Source organism: Hippopotamus amphibius, chromosome 16 (assembly GCF_030028045.1).
Source record: "Hippopotamus amphibius kiboko isolate mHipAmp2 chromosome 16, mHipAmp2.hap2, whole genome shotgun sequence".
NCBI lineage: Eukaryota > Metazoa > Chordata > Mammalia > Artiodactyla > Hippopotamidae > Hippopotamus > Hippopotamus amphibius.
The window spans coordinates 42,791,212-42,806,335 of NC_080201.1; the positions used below are offsets into that span (position 1 = coordinate 42,791,212).

Sequence of the window (15,124 nt, forward strand, 5' to 3'; positions counted from 1 at the left end):
CCTGATAAATATAAGCTTTTATTGATCTGATGAAAATGAAAGATCCCAGTGCTAGGCAGTATTTAGCTTCTTGTCTACAGCACGTCACCAGTGGCCTTGCATTGGGATAGATTTTCATTCTCATACACCGGATTTGATTTCATCTTTAACCTTTTCAGTTGAATTTCCTTGACCTCTGCATATTGCTGTGATTTGGTGAATTTGTTACATTTCCCTTTACATCATTTCTTTCTATATTTCCTTTTGTGATAGGGAACTGGGACGCCCCTCTGGCAATCTGTCAGTGCCTAGGTCAGCTGCATCCTTCCTGGGGTATTTTCTCACCAGACTGACAGTCCTTAAGACAAGTATGCAGTTAAGCTGCTAAGGTAAGTCTTACGATATTAGAACTCTTTGCCCTGGACACACATCACTTCCTTCTGCTTTGTTGCGTTGACCTAACACAAATCCCAACCAAACAGCTCCCCTCTCCCCCTGCCTCCCCCCCGGGCCAGGGGCTTCCTCCCAGCCTCTCCCCTACCCAGGTAGGATTCCTCTACCTGCCCATAGCCCTGGGTGAGTGGTGGCTGGCAGGACCTTTCGCCGTGGGGGAGGCATTCCTTCGAGGTTTGGGTGTGTTTGGGGATGGGTGGGGAGGGGGAACAAAGGAATCATGAAAAAAATGTTACTTTTCTCTCTGTGGCTTAATTCCTTTCTTAAGTTTTCTTCTGGGATAATACGAGGCTTCAGTTCGAAATCCTGAGGTGCTGCTAACATATTCTGGTTCCAAGAAAGTGCCGCTGTTATTTTGAGTAGTTTTGATACAACCAAATCAAAGTGAAGATTTGAAATAGCTTTTCTGAAAGCCCAAGCTGAAGTCATAAATTATTCTGCACCATGATTCTTTCTGATAGTAAAACCATACCTCTTTGCCTGACATTGCTGAAATGTGGAAAAGTGAAAGTTAAAAATAAAATGAAACATTTAAATCTTGGCTGTTGAGAACCTCAGATAGACATCAAGGCCAGTCGATAAAGGCCCCTATCAATTAGACTTCCACAGTTATCATCAGATGTGGTTTATTAGCAATTGCACAGGTGCAGGGTTCCGCTATTAAGACTGGGAAGGGCTAGGAAAAGTGCAGGGAAATACCATAAAATGGGAAGTGAGAGGCCAGGGCACCAAGGTCGACTCGGTGGCAGGGCCAGGGCAATGGCGGTGCCGCTGGCTCCTGCAATTTCGTAGGAGGAAATATCTGCAGCCGAAGGGTTGGAAGTTTTCCCTTTTTTTACCCCCTTTCTTTGAGTTAGTTAGAAAGTGTTGATTTCACACTGTGGTGAGTGTTTTCCATCAGCTTCTTGGTGGGTGTATTCCGTGTTAAGAAAACGAGCAGCGAACCCCAGCAGTTGTATCCGTCCGTGGAGGGCGGGCGGGCCTCCGGTGGCTGGGGGACCTCTTAACGCCCGGCTCGGCTGGCAATGCAGGCAGCCACGGGCTTCCCAGGCCTCCAGACTGAGCGGTTTGGCTAGTTCCCTCCTCAGCATAACGCAGGCAGAACAATTTTTGGTTCCATAGCTGTTTGGTTGGGAAAACAAGCCTGCAGTTGCCAGTAAGGTTTAGAATTTGCCTGCCAGATCAGGGAATGTCTGTGAAGACTATTTTCCCTCTTGGGAGGCAAAACACAGATGGGGGAGTTAGGAGTCTTACAATATTTAGCTGCTACATTGATGGTAGGGATTCTGCCGCGTGGATGCTCACGGTTTCTGAAGGCCTAGCTTAGCATCACTGCCAGGGGCCTCAGGTAGGGGAGGGGCTGGCTTCCCCCAGCGAGCAAGCACACCAGCTTCCTCTGGAACATTCCACGCTCTGTGCCTCTTGAGGTGGGCAAGGAGGCACTGCCAGGGTGCTGCCTTTTCCGCTTGACCCACATCAGGATGAGAAGGGAAGAGGAGGGTGAATCACGGTGCCTGACCCAGTGGGGCGACTGAGGGCGGGAGCTGGAGTGACTTGGGCTTCTTCTGTGAATGAAATGTGGCCATCCTGCACGTGGTTGCTGAGACCCTGTGGCATAGGCGGAGGCACTGGCCTCACCAGGTTTCCTGCCCGCCCGAGGCATGTGTTTTAAAAAGTTAATCACTTGATGTGTTTTGGACCTCAGAGAAGATAAAGATGACGGGATGTTCTTGGAATTGGCCATGAGCAGGTGAGGAGATTTTCCTGCATGGAGGATGTACATCTTGGAATAATTTGGGATCGTGTAAACTGGAGTAGGGTTAGAACTTTATATCTAAGAGCAAATTCTGTGCCCTGGAGACCAGGAAAGGGGACAGGCTTTAGAAACAGGCGGAGAGTGTGTGGGCATCTCCTTTCCAGCCTCTTGCTCACTCCCAGCCCCAGTACACACGATTCTCCGGCCCTGGAGCCTGGAATTATGATGAGCTGGTTGAGACATTTCTGGACTTCTGAAGGTACCTGTTAGGGAAGTCTTGCTCCCGTTCCTCTCCACCAACGCCCTCTCCATCCTTTGAAATGGACGCTTAACTTTTTAAAGTCAAATACTATACAAATACAGCTTTGGGACAACCAAAGCACCGTTGCACAGAAACCCTAAGCAACCTGTTGGTAACTGAACCCCTCATGCACGTCAGAAAATGATTGACTGTTCTGCCACAACATGAATTTCCAGAGCAACCCCAACAGGGATTGGAGGCAGAGTCTGAAGGCGTGGCTGTGCAGCTCTCCACAGCTTTATCCTTCATAAAGACCCTATGCTGGTCTTGCGGCCCAATGACTTCTAGAAGGAATTGGCTCTCAGAGACCACAGGGCCTCCCCTCCACCAGACAGACACAGAGTGGCTCCTGCTGTCCCTGGGGCACGTGCAGGACCCTGGGCTCAGGGTGCTGTCCTGAGGCAGCCCCGCGTCCTGGTGCAGACGTGTGAGTCAACAGGCTTCCCGCAGCAGTAATTACCTCAGTTAAATGCTGCAGGAGCGGTACTTGGGGAGCACAGAGGAGGGAGTGAATAACTGTAATTTCTGTGTGATAATGATGATAAGCCCTGCATAAGTGCGTGGGGCTTTGCGTCGCATTTGATCTTCACCGGGAGATCTCCAGGCTCATGGAGGTAAGGATCCTTGCGAACTCTTTTGTAGCCGCTGAATGAGGTAGGAAAGGAAGATCCCATGACTCTCATTTTGCCTGAGAGAAAAATAAAATCAGAAAAGATTTTAACTCCAGATGGAAGGTAGAGTGAACCAGGTTCTGGTCTAAGAGTTTCTTGGGGTTATCTTAATCCTCATCAGTTCCCTTGCTCTTATTAGTTCCATTTTCCAGATGTGGAAACTGAGGTCAGAGAATTTGAGTGGCTTCCCCCAGGTCACACAGCTGCTGGATGGTGAGGCCAAGGTTCGAGCATGCTTCTTTCTGATTTTGGAGCCTAATCCCTTGGCCATGGAGAGCCCTGGATATAGCCTTGGACAAGACAGACAAGCTCCCCACCCTTAGGGAGCTTATGTTGTGGGGCTGGGACGCGGTAGACAAGACAACCATGGATAAGATGATGTCAGATAGTGATGAATGCCGTGAGGAAATGTCTGGGGTGAGAAGGGAAGGAGGGGGAGTATATGTACTTGGGTGATCAGGGATGGCCCGCCTGAAGAAGGCACATTGGAAGTGAGAAGTCTGAAGGACACAGAGGAGTCAGCCGGTGACGGTCTGGAGGAAGAGCTTTCCTGGCAGAGAGAGTAGGGCGTGCAAAGGCCCTGTGGTGGGGAAGAACCCAGCATGTGTGGGGGACAGAGCGTAGGCCATCGAGGCGGGAGCTCACTGAGCTCTGGGGAGAGGGTTGGTGGGTTGTAGGGCCTGCATAGACACGCCTTGGTAGACCATGGCGAGGACAATTGCCTTTCTTTTATGTTTATGTTGCTTTTAACCAGAGGGTGTGTCTTGAGAAACCCACCTTTCCAGGTGTAGGAATGCTCCTAGGTGCCAGAACTCTGCAAGCGGCTTGAATCAACTCTTGGTGGGTTGTTCGCTGTGGCCATAATGAGGAGTGTCCTTGTGACTTGTCTAAAACAGGGAGTCAGGGATTGCAGGCCCCATGGGTATAGGAGAGGTGGTCAGTCACATGGGGGCCACAGTGCCCTTTGGCTGCTCCTCTGGACCCAGCTGAGCCCCTGCTGCTGTGGGCTCAGGCAGAGCTGCAGGTGGAAGACTTTGCGGCTCCCTTTGATCAGGTCTCCCTAAGTCTGTGTAGCCTCAGCGAGGTGTAAGCGTGGTCCAGTCACTACCAAGAAGTGTTAACTCCAAACTGCTGGTGATCACTTCTTTGTCAGTGCTGATTCGTGGGTCATCTAATAACATGCTGAATGAGCTTAAGAGTGAAGATTCTTGGTGGTTATAGTTTAGGCTTCTTTTCCCTTGGGCAGTACAGGTACTATTGTTAAGTAGGACTCCGTTTAGAAATTCTAGGTAATTCCTAGACCCATAGAGCCCTAGGGCTGGCAGAAACTTTTGCAATCAAAGGCACCTTTATTTTATAGGTGAAGAGACTGAGGCCCGGAGAGGGCTAGGGACTTGCTCAAGATCACACAGCGAGTCATTGGCAGAGCCATTCTCACCTGGGTACAACAGGCCACCCCGCAGGCAGTTCCAGACAGCTTGGGGGCCCTGCTTAGCTGAAAGGAGGCACCAGCAGGGAGTGGGGCTGGTGTCCCGGTCACCTCAGGAGCTCGCACAGCATCCCGCGCAGTCCTGGCACACTGTGGGCGGTCAGCGGTCATTCACTGATGTCTTGATTGACTAACGCCTCACATCCGCATATTGTAATCATTAGAATTTGTTGTACTTTGGTTTCAGCGAGCTCAATATATATCAAATCCACATTTCTTTCCAAATTTTCTGGAATGCAGGGATGTCCAAAGCCCAAGACCTGCCTAGGTCAGATTTATACCAACACCCAGGACACAACGAGGCCAGGACTCTGGCTGTGGGTTCCTGATACCTGCGCAGGCAATTTGAGGTTCCCCTCAGGTATCTCAGTAGCCCATTTTAGGGATGTAAAATGCTAAAGGTTTTGGACAAAGATGGTCAGTGCTGAAGGCAGCTTGGCCGGGGCGGGCTTGGACTCTGCCCCAGAGCATGCTGTGGGGAGGCACCCAGATAGGCCTTGGCCCAGCCTGGGCATCTCCCTCTGGGGAGTTGTCCTAAACCCAAATTCAGGGTTCAGGTGGGAAATGCAGGAAGCTGGATGTGTGCGGAGCAGACTAGGGAAAGCTGATCCCACTGCAGGGGGCCACTCGGCTCTCATCGATTGCACTTGGGAATGTGGGCAGAATTTTTCCAGGTCTTCCTAGTTTTTAAGGAAAAAAGAAGTAAAAAAAAAAAAAATAAAAATAAAAACTAGTTCTTTTCTTTTCCTCCAATGTTGGCAACTAATTAAATTGAAAAAAAACTTTCTGCAAAGGCAAGTATATCTGTGGACTGGATGGAGCTTTGACCCATACTACGTGACTTCTGCACCCATGCTAAGCACAGGCTTATACAAGCAGCGGGTGTGCAATGAGGACTGGCCAGTGCTGACCTGAGCTGCCAGCAGCACAGCCCAGGCTCTGGAAGCACATGAAGTGAAGGCAGCATTTGCAGGCCCTGGGCCTCATTCTTCCGCCCTGCGTTCTGTTACCGCAGGGAGGCTGAGGAATGTCGCTGGCTGCATGGGGTGGTCCAATGCCCAGAAGAGGTGCAGCAGTGGGAAGAGGTGGTCAAGGAAAGGTGGTCAGGATGCCCGTCTCCAGGCCTCCACAACCCACCTCTTTCTGTGTCTCCCCAACACATGAGTTATAGGGCGCCTGCCCGTGTCTAATATGGGGACACAGTGATGGATGGCATGTGATTCTGCCCCCAGGAGCAGGCCATAGAACGATCCCTCCTCATGCCAGTCATGGGGCTGCATGGGCAGATGCCTCAGTCCTCGAGTGTGAAGTGTGGCTGACTCACGTACCCTGATCACCTGTGTTTGGGCTGGGATGGTCCTGACCCTGCACCAAGCTGAGTGGAAACTCTGGCTGCCACTGGACATGGTTGGCCTGTGTTGATCCTGGGATGAGGCTGATGAAGAAGATGCTTTCTGGCCTGGGAGGCTACCTGGTGGGGGAGAGAAATGGCGAGGCGGCTCAGCCCATCCAGTGCATGTCCTGGTCCTGTGACTCTGCTCCTTCCAGGTGACCCAGGTCCTCAGCTGCCCTGGGAAGCAGGCAGGTGGCCCAGCATCCCCTGAGACGGGGTCAGACCCCATAGAGCTGCTCACAGCAGCTCCTTCAGAGCGCTGTGGACCAGCATTGTCTGTGCGCTGGGAAGGGGTTGCTGGTCTCTGGGCCTTACTTCCTGTTGGCCCCTGCCTGGCTCCGCTCATCCCTGTACACTCCCTTCACCCGTCCACATGCAACATGGAGTTTCTGTGTGTGTAATATTATTTGTTTTTATTTCTGTAATCCCTTTATTGTTTGCACAACTGCTGTCAGACTGTTGCCTGAAAGTATCACAGGATAATTGCAGAACGCCTGCATAAGTAATTTCTTATGAAATCGGGCCTTGTCTGCATATAAAATTGTTTGTCGTTGCTGCATACATGGACTTCATTATATCCAGGCTGTTTGCCGGGCTCGCACCTTCCCCACAGGCCACGGCAGCGAGAGGGCCTGACACTGGGAAATAATGAAATACTATCGTTATTCTTTTCGGTCCTATGACATTGCTGGAGGGGGACAGCCAGTCCGAGGTGGTCAGAGAGCGCCTGGCCGTGGAAGGAGATGGGGAACCGGCTTTCCCCGGCGGCTGCTGGGGAGGCCAGTGGCTAACCCGCCTGTGCCGGGCATTTCTTCCGACCACATTTCTGTGATATTAATGGTGTGTGGTAGTGAAAGAAATGTGTTTTATTCTCGAGTCTAACCCTGCTGTTATCAAAGTAACTTCCAGCTTATTAGCGACAAAGGACTTTTCTCCTCTCTGCTGCCCTGTTCGCCAGGGCTTCCTGAATTAAACTGCTGTTTCCTGTCCTTTATATGCATGACCACATCTGGGTAGCCTGCTCACAGCCCCGCTGCTTAATAACAATCACCTTCCCTTTCAGTCTCTGTTGATTGTTTCTAATTCACTCTGACAGATAGTGCCTGACGACTTGCCAGCTTTTCCCTCCCTCCGTGACCTGAAGTTACTCACAGCACTTATATAGTCTGTCATTTTTAATATTTGATTTCATTTTAAGTTATGTGTTTTACTGAGAAGATGAAACCAAAAAAAAGGGGACTTGTAATGGAACATAAATTTAACCCTTCTTGCCATCCGGCAGCAGCCTGAGCCACCGTCCCTGGTGTCTGGGTGACGGCTTCTCCTTCCCTATGATTCTGCCGCTGCTGCTGCTGGGTTTCTTTTCTTCTTTCTGTTTTCTTTTTCTCTCCCTCTTTTTCCTTTCTTTCTTTCTCCCTTTCCTTTCTGAACACAAAAGCTTTATGTCATATTCTTTCCCTTTAAATGCCGCTTGATTAGTTTATGGAGCTAATAATGGTGCTTTCTGCTTTGCAACCAGGTTAGAATTGAAAGACCTTTTGGGGGTTTTCCTCTGGAGCGAGGGAGTCAGGGCAGAGGCCTAGTGAAGTCAAAACGACCCGCTTCAATGAAGGTTCAGAATGTGAATTTGATCTTTCTTTTTGGAGACGCATCTCTTTGTGCAAGTTCGCAGGGCAGAGAAATGCCAGCTCTGCCTGGGTTTGGGATGAGCCCTTGGAGTGAGCCCTTTCCAAGACTGGGGACCAGGCCGAGGCTGGACATGCATCTCCTTCTGCCTCTTCCCTCTGAATCTGCCCAGCGAGAGGCCTCGTAGGGCAGGCATCCTTGCAGGGGGTGGGCAGCCCACGTCACCTCAGGGTCCACTCTGCCATGACTTGGCCTTTGTTTGCCACCAGACAAAGGCTCCTGTGTCCCTCTTGGCCCTTCAGAGGTTGAGAGCTGTGAGGCCGTGCATTAGGTCAGCTTTGCAAATAGACACCACAAAATTTAAAAAAAAAGTGGCTCATTAACCCATGGCGCCTCACTTGCGCTGCTGGCCTTCTGTGGACGTTGGTCTGTCCCACGCATTGAGGCTTGGGCGGCTGAAGAGGTGCAGTGAGAGGGATCTGGATTGGAGCTCAGCTCAAAAAAATTCACTTTCGCTGTTGCCCTTGCCTGGTCTCCCCATGACCACAGCACATCCCAAGTGGGCGAGCTGCCACCCTCAGGAGGGTCCTGGAGACCCCGGGCTAAGTGCTCCTCTGACTCCTGCAGCCACAGCCGTGGAGCGGAGGGTGCCCGTCCTAGGGGCCAGGCAGGCACGTTTCCAGGACGCTCTTGTGAAGGCAGTCTGCTGGGGGCAGGGCAACACAGGCTGGTGCTCTGGAAGGCTGCTCTGTAGGGAGGACGAGGCTTGGCCCGGAGAAGCACAGGGACTCCAGGTAGGCCTGGACCCACTGCCCACGGGCAGATGTTCTAGCTGTTCCCTGCTGCTCTGCTGCTCGTGGGTCCAGGCCTGCAGACTGAGGTCCTGGGTGGGCCAGCCATGTCTGTCTTGTCCCAGCTACTCCCGAGGTGGCTCTTTCACTGGGGAGTTATCTTTGCCAAGCCTACCCTTTCTAGAACCTGGGTTCTCCCTCTCTCTCTGGGCACTGTGGCTAAATTGAGGAAAAAGCAGGTCTCTAAGGGAGACTTTTTTCCTTTCTGTAGGCCCAAGCTTTCTCATCGCTGGTTCCCTTTCTTCCTTCTGAAAAGGGGGGAAAGTCAAGAACAGCTATCTATTCTGATGGTTTTGCAGTATTACTTGTGTTTTTTGAAATTATTGTCTTTGTTTTCAGGCATTCTGATTAAAATAAAAAAGGATTATGCACAGAAAGTAAAGTGGACACAAATCTTTTAACTTTATATAGGAAATGAAGATCTGTGTACGCAATGGTATGTTATGAGTAAAATAAAGACAAAATGACTTTTCTCTTTCACTAACCCAGGTGGTCTTTATGTGCAAGGTATGAGCCCAGTGGTAAAGGAAAGCAAGATGAAAAGTCTTGGTTTTCCTTCTGTATCTCTGCATGTGTGTAACCTATCAGTGTAACCTATCGGGGAGACCAGGTGTACGTGTGTGTGCGCGCGTGCGTGTGTGTGTGTGTGTGTGTGTGTGTGTGTGTGTGTGTGTGAGAGAGAGAGTGAGAGAGAGAGAGAGAGACATTGATGGCCAGGCAGTAGTGCTGGCTCTCACAGTCCAGGGTGATCCTTACACCAGCTCCAGCTCTGTGAAATTGGGCTCAGAGGATCCATTGCCTTGAAGGAAAATATGTAGAGAGGCCCAGAGCCACCGTGCCCTTCCTGCTTATAGGAGGGCAGTCAAAATAGAATTTTAACGCAGGTTCTGTATTTGAGGTTTAATCTCCAGCAAGGTCAAATTATGCTTTTGTTCCCCTGAAAACAGACTGGCCATTATTGGTCTTGTTTTAGAGTCAGAGAGAAATTGGCAGTTAAAATCAACTGAAGACTCTGATTTGGTCTTGGTGCCTCCAGGGTCCGTCTGCTGCCTGGTGAGTTGCAGCGATGGTGGAGGAGACGCCCTCAGAGTCCAGCTTTTCTGTGGAGCTAGCATGGGGGCTGGTGTGTTCAGTCCAGGTTTGAGCCTGGAGGGCCCTGGAGGTCACTGCTTCCCCAGAGGCAGCTCTAACCAGGGCTGCAAGTTAGCAGGGCCCCAAAACCTGTCCCTGAGAATTCACTGACACTGGGTCTAAAAGGATGTGCCTGTAGCGGGGTAAGACATGTCATTCTTCAGTATAGTTTAAGTCAACAGAAATGTGAGAGCCCTGCCTCTATCCTAAGCAATGCATGGGTACAAATACAGAGCGGAGAGGCTGCACAGGGCGCTGATGACAAGGGAATGTGGCCTGGGCCACCTCAGAGATTAACCAGGGAGCCATGGATCCAGACTCGGGGAGGAGACCTGTTGCTAAGAGCAAAATGAATGAGGTGCTGGCCAGCGATGAGGGAGCTGCTGCCTGTTGTGTCCACTCTTCGTGCTCAGCACTGCACATCATTTTAGGAAAGGGAAACCACACCCGTCTCATGGCTCACGAAGAGCTTCATGGAGAAGCTGGCTTTGGAGCTGAGCCTTGGGGACCAGGAAGATTTCATACGTTGAGGCGAGGAGAAGGCCAGAGAGCAGTTGCTTGCAGAAGGCGGGAGCTTGCCAGGTGCATTTGGGGCTGGGAGGAGGGGTATGTTTGGAGGGGCTCAGGCGACCATTCCTATGGGGGCAGGAAAGGGGGAGACGTGGGAAAACGGGGCGTGGGCTTGGTGTTGGGGGTGACAAGTAGCTCCATTTTGTTGGAACTTAGGATTAAGTAAGTGTGAATGGGGGTGTGGGTTGGAGCCGGATGGGAGCGAGGTTGCCTATTAGGTAAGGGTATTTGGAATGAGCTGGGACATAGCCTAGAAATGGGTGTCGGGAAGACAGTTTGCGCTATCTGATGCTGACCTAGGGCAGTGGACATGGGAGCGGGGAGAAAGAACAGAACCGGATGGTGCCCTTCTCTTGTTTGGGGCCCTCAGTGACCTCAGTGAGAGAGGCACCGCAGTGACAGTGCTGGGGCTGGGGTGTCCAGGCTGTCTGGCCTGCCCTGGTGCTCAGCTGTAGGCAGTTTGCACACACCTCAGGCCAGGGCCATGAACTGTGCACAGCACGTTGGCCTTTAAAAAATAATAAAAAAGAGATTGCCCTTTCACCCCCCCGCCCCCCCATACACTTTGTATTCATCAGGGTCATACTCATTTTTCTTTTCATACATATACAAAAGATGCACTTGGGGTTATACAAGGGGTATATGCCAATGTCAAGAGCAGACAAGAACAATGGAACAATTAGCAGATTCATCAGTTCTTCTGCTTATACTTCAATTCCAAGAGTGAAATGTTAGTTTGTTCAACTCTCTGCTTTATGCCTTGATCACAGTGTGAAAGTGTTGACTAAGCTTAGCTTCCTGGTCAGAGGGTCGAGACCCATGGCTTTTAAACATGCTTATATGAAATCCAAACATTCGTGGCCACTGGTGATCTTGAAATCAAGGCACAACTTATAAAACGAACACATAATTATCTTGTTTATTCAGGGTATAAATAGAGTTCATGCATTGAAAAATTTTTCTTCCTGATAAGGCCTTTAGCCAGTGTTTGGTCTTTAGATAGCCTCTCTGCCTGGCGTGCTCGCTCTCGCTCTCTCTCTTCTCTCTCCCTCCCTCCTCCCTTCCTTCTTCCCTCCCTGCCCCCTCCCTACCCTTCTCCCTCTCTCTCCCGCCTCCCTCCACCCCTCCCTCCCTCTCTCTTTCTTTCGCCTCCCTCCCTCTTTCCCTCTCTCCCTTCCTTCTCTCTCTTTCTCCTTCTCCCCTTCAGAAGGGGAGGGACTTGTTGGGGCTGCTGTGGCTGCCTCTGGAAGAGGCCAGGACCAGCCTGTGGATTTCTTTCTTGGAGCCCTCCCTGCTTCCCTCACAGCTTTGGAAGAGCAGGGATGGGTGCCCAGGGAGGGCCAGGTGTGCTTGGACACATCCTTGCCACTTCCACAAACCCAGGGACGGACTGTGAGGCCCACACCTGCCTCTGACAGCCCAGCTGGGGACCAGAGCCAGAGATCAAGGCTACCTGTGGATGAGACCGTCCCAGGCCCTTCCTGATGGGGGGTGTGGGGGGCACAGTTTATGCCCAGAATGACTCCTTAGCTCTAAGCCAGCCACTTTTGTTACTCACACACCTCCTTTTTGATTTTTACTGTACCGCATACCACATTTTCCTATCTTTGATTTTTTTTGAGATACACTTCTTTTAATTAAATATTATATTTAGCTTTGTCCTAAATAATAATCTCTATGAAATCTCTGGTTTGATATACCCACTATATATTTTTTCATATCAAACAGTAAAATAATTAAGTATTAATTGTTTTTAAAGGAGTTTTTTTGTGTGTATTACCTAAAACCGTCTTGTGTGTCGGCATGCAAGCCTCTGGGGATCACTGGGTCGCCCTATTGGAATGTTTGCACCCAGCCAGGTCCCTAGGATCTAGTTCAAGTTACTCCATGAAGCCACTGCCTCCCCAGGCCCTGAGGAAGCCCCTTCCCAACCCCTCCAGCAAGTTCTCCTCGACTCCTTGATCTCATGACCCTGCCCTCAAAATCCCTAATTGACATTTAATCATACGATGCCCTGGTCACATCTGACAATGCTGTGAGCAGTTGCTGGACCGTGCTTTCTGACTCTGTCCCTTTCCTTCTTGATGGCCACCCTAAGTGTCTGAACAATTGAGCTAGCTGTCGCTAGTCTATGCATCAGTTCTGTCTATGAATCTATCTCTCTATACATCTTTCCATCCTATCCACTGCCCCTCTCTGTAGCTATGTATCTATCAACCTTGTGTCTATGACTATCTATCTATCTATCTATCTATCTATCTATCTATCTATCTATCTATCTATATCTATCTGTCATCTGTCATCTATCTATCTATCGTCTCCTATTCCCCCCACCCCTTTTCTTTCATCCTCCTTTTTTTTTAAATTTTATTTATTTATTTATTATTTTTTTGGGGGTACACCAAGTTCAATCATCTGTTTTTATACACATATCCCCGTATTCCCTCCCTTCCTTGACTCCCGCCCCCCCTCGAGTCCCCCCCACCCTCCCCATCCCAGTCCTCTAAGGCATCTTCCACCCTCGAGTTGAACTCCCTTTGTTATACAACAACTTCCCACTGGCTATCTGTTTTACAGTTGGTACTATATATATGTCTGTGCTATTCTCTCGCTTCGTCTCAGCTTCCCCTTCACCCCCCGCCCCCTCCCAAACCTCGAGTTCTCCAGTCCATTCTCTGCACCTGCGTCCTTGTTCTTGTCACTGAGTTCATCAGTACCATTTTTAGATTCCGTATATGTGAGTTAACATACAATATTTGTCTTTCTGACTTACTTCACTCTGTATGACAGACTGTAGGTCTATCCACCTCATTACATATAGCTCCATCTCATCCCTTTTTATAGCTGAGTAATATTCCATTGTATATATATGCCACATCTTCTGTATCCATTCATTTGTCGATGGGCATTTCGGTTGCTTCCATGTCCTGGCTATTGTAAATAGTGCTGCAATAAACATTATGGTACATGTTTCTTTTGGGATTATGGTTTTCTTTGGGTATATGCCCAGGAGTGGGATGACTGGATCATATGGTAGTTCTATTTGTAGTTTTTTAAGGAACCTCCAAATTGTTTTCCATAGTGGCTGTACCAACGTACAGTCCCACCAACAGTGCAGGAGAGTTCCCTTTTCTCCACACCCTCTCCAACATTTGTTGTTTCCAGATTTTGTGATGATGGCCATTCTGATCGGTGTGAGGTGATACCTCATTGTGGCTTTGACTTGCATTTCTCTGATGATGAGTGATGTTGAGCATCTTTTCATGTGTTTGTTGGCCTTCTGTATGTCTTCTTTGGAGAAGTGTCTATTTAGGTCTTCTGCCCATTTGTGGATTGGGTTATTTGCTTTTTTGGTATTAAGCTTCATGAGCTGCTTGTATATTTTGGAGGTTAATCCTTTGTCCGTTGTTTCATAGGCAACTATTTTTTCCCATTCTGAGGGTTGCCTTTTAGTCTTGCTTATGGTTTCTTTCGCTGTGCAAAAGCTTTTCAGTTTCATGAGGTCCCATTTATTTATTCTTGATTTTATTTCCACGATTCTAGGAGGTGGGTCAAAAAGGATCTTGCTTTGATGTATGTTATAGAGTGTTCTGCTTATGTTTTCCTCTAGGAGTTTTATAGTGTCTGGCCTTACATGTAGGTCTTTAATCCATTTGGAGTTTATTTTTGTGTATGGTGTTAGGAAGTGTTCTAATTTCATTCTTTTACATGTTGCTGTTCAATTTTCCCAGCACCACTTATTGAAGAGGCTGTCTTTTTTCCATTGTATATTCGTGCCTCCTTTGTCAAAGATAAGGTGCCCATATGTGTTTGGGCTTCTGAGTTCTCTGTTCTATTCCATTGATCTTCCTTTCTATTTTTGTGCCAGTACCATACTGTCTTGATCACTATGGCCTTGTAGTATAGTTTGAAGTCAGGAAGCCTGATTCCACCAACTCCATTTTTCCTTCTCAAGATTGCTTTGGCTATTCGGGGTCTTTTGCATTTCCATACAAATCGTAAGATTTCTTGCTCTAGGTCTGTGAAAAATGCCGTTGGTAATTTGATTGGGATTGCATTGAATCTGTAAATTGCTTTGGGTAGTACAGACATTTTCACGATGTTGATTCTTCCAATCCAGGAACATGGTATGTCCCTCCATCTGTTTGTGTCGTCTTTGATTTCTTTCATCAGTGTCTTAAAGTTTTCTGCATACAGATCTTTTGCCTCTTCGGGCAGGTTTATTCCTAGGTATTTTATTCTTTTGGTTGAAATGGTGAATGGGAGAGTTTCCTCAATTTCTCTTTCTGCTCTTCCGTTGTTAGTGTATAGGAATGCAAGAGATTTCTGTGCATTAATTTTGTATCCTGCTACTTTATTCAACTCATCAATTAGTGCTAGCAGTTTTCTGGTAGAGTCTTTAGGGTTTTCTATGTATACTATCATGTCATCTGCAAAGAGTGACAATTTTACTTCTTCTTTTCCAATTTGGATTCCTTTTATTTCTTTTTCTTCTCTGATTGCTGTGGCTAAAACTTCCAAAACTATGTTGAATAATAATGGTGAGCGTGGACACCCTTGTCTTGTTCCTGTTCTTAGAGGGAATTCTTCCAGTTTTTCCCCATTGAGAACAATGTTGGCTTTTGGTTTCTCATATATGGCTTTTATTATGTTGAGGTAATTTCCTTCTATGCCCATTTTATGAAGAGCTTTTATCATAAATGGATGTTGAACTTTGTCAAAAGCTTTTTCTGCATCTATTGAGATGATCATATGGTTTTTATCCTTCAATTTGTTGATATGATGTCTCACGTTGATTGATTTGCATATATTGAAGAATCCTTGCATCCCAGGGATAAACCCCACTTGATCATGGTGTATGATTTTTTTAATGTGCTGTTGGATTCTGTTAGCTAGTATTTTGT

The 15,124-nt window shown here is 48.4% G+C and overlaps 1 protein-coding gene across 1 annotated transcript in view; it reads left to right on the top strand.

Annotated features, from left to right (window-relative positions):
- The first annotated feature begins 306 nt into the window (after nucleotides 1-306).
- Nucleotides 307-15,124, top strand: part of ZNF536 (zinc finger protein 536) — a 308,162-nt gene continuing 293,344 nt past the window's right edge. The window contains exon 1 of the mRNA XM_057712666.1: nucleotides 307-368. The gene's annotated coding sequence lies outside the window, so the exon portion shown is untranslated. The remainder of the gene's footprint in view (nucleotides 369-15,124) is intronic.